This window comes from Trachymyrmex cornetzi, unplaced genomic scaffold (assembly GCF_001594075.2).
Source record: "Trachymyrmex cornetzi isolate Tcor2-1 unplaced genomic scaffold, Tcor1.1 scaffold1759, whole genome shotgun sequence".
Taxonomy (NCBI): Eukaryota; Metazoa; Arthropoda; class Insecta; order Hymenoptera; family Formicidae; genus Trachymyrmex; species Trachymyrmex cornetzi.
In genome coordinates this window covers 17384-18044 of record NW_017296374.1, presented here as the reverse complement: position 1 = coordinate 18044, position 661 = coordinate 17384, and positions in this window count along the sequence as shown.

The window sequence follows — 661 nt, the reverse complement described above, 5'->3', positions numbered from 1 at the left end:
CATCCGCGGGTCGTAATATCACCGTCACCGCGTCGTGGTCCCCCTGGAGTTGCGGCTCCGCGCCACCCTGGCTCTGTTCGTCAGGTTGGTCGTCCGTCTCATCTCGGGTTGCCGCCCCGATACTCGCGTCCTTCCCACTTGAACTTGGAATCGTCCCCTCTTGCTCAATCTGAGGTGGCTCGCGGTCCTCGTCTTGATTCATTTGTGATGCTTCCTCCGTGGGCCCGTCTTGTTCTGTCGTTAGCTCCGGAGCATCATTTTGTCTAACTGTAATCTGTGGCTCCTCTATTTTGCTGTTCTTAATCTCGAACGTCACGCTCACTGTTTTCTCCTGGAGGAGCTCCTGTGGGCACTGCTCCAGGTGTACAGTCACAGCCACGTTACCAATCCGTTGATCGGTTTTATTTAACTTTAATGGGAGTATCGTTGAAGCATAATGTACTCCCATTGTTACCTCGGTGACCTTTTTGAGTGCCTCGCTCAACTTTTCCGCCGTCACCGCGGTTTCATTTTCTTCTCTTCACTGCTGCACCTCTCTGAGATGGCTCAATTTGGCTTGCGCCAGGTGCAAATTCCAGACTCGCCGAACATAAGCACGTTCCTTTGAGACGTGATGCTCAATCGCCTCACTCACATGGCGCTCCAGGCCCTCGAGAGTCAT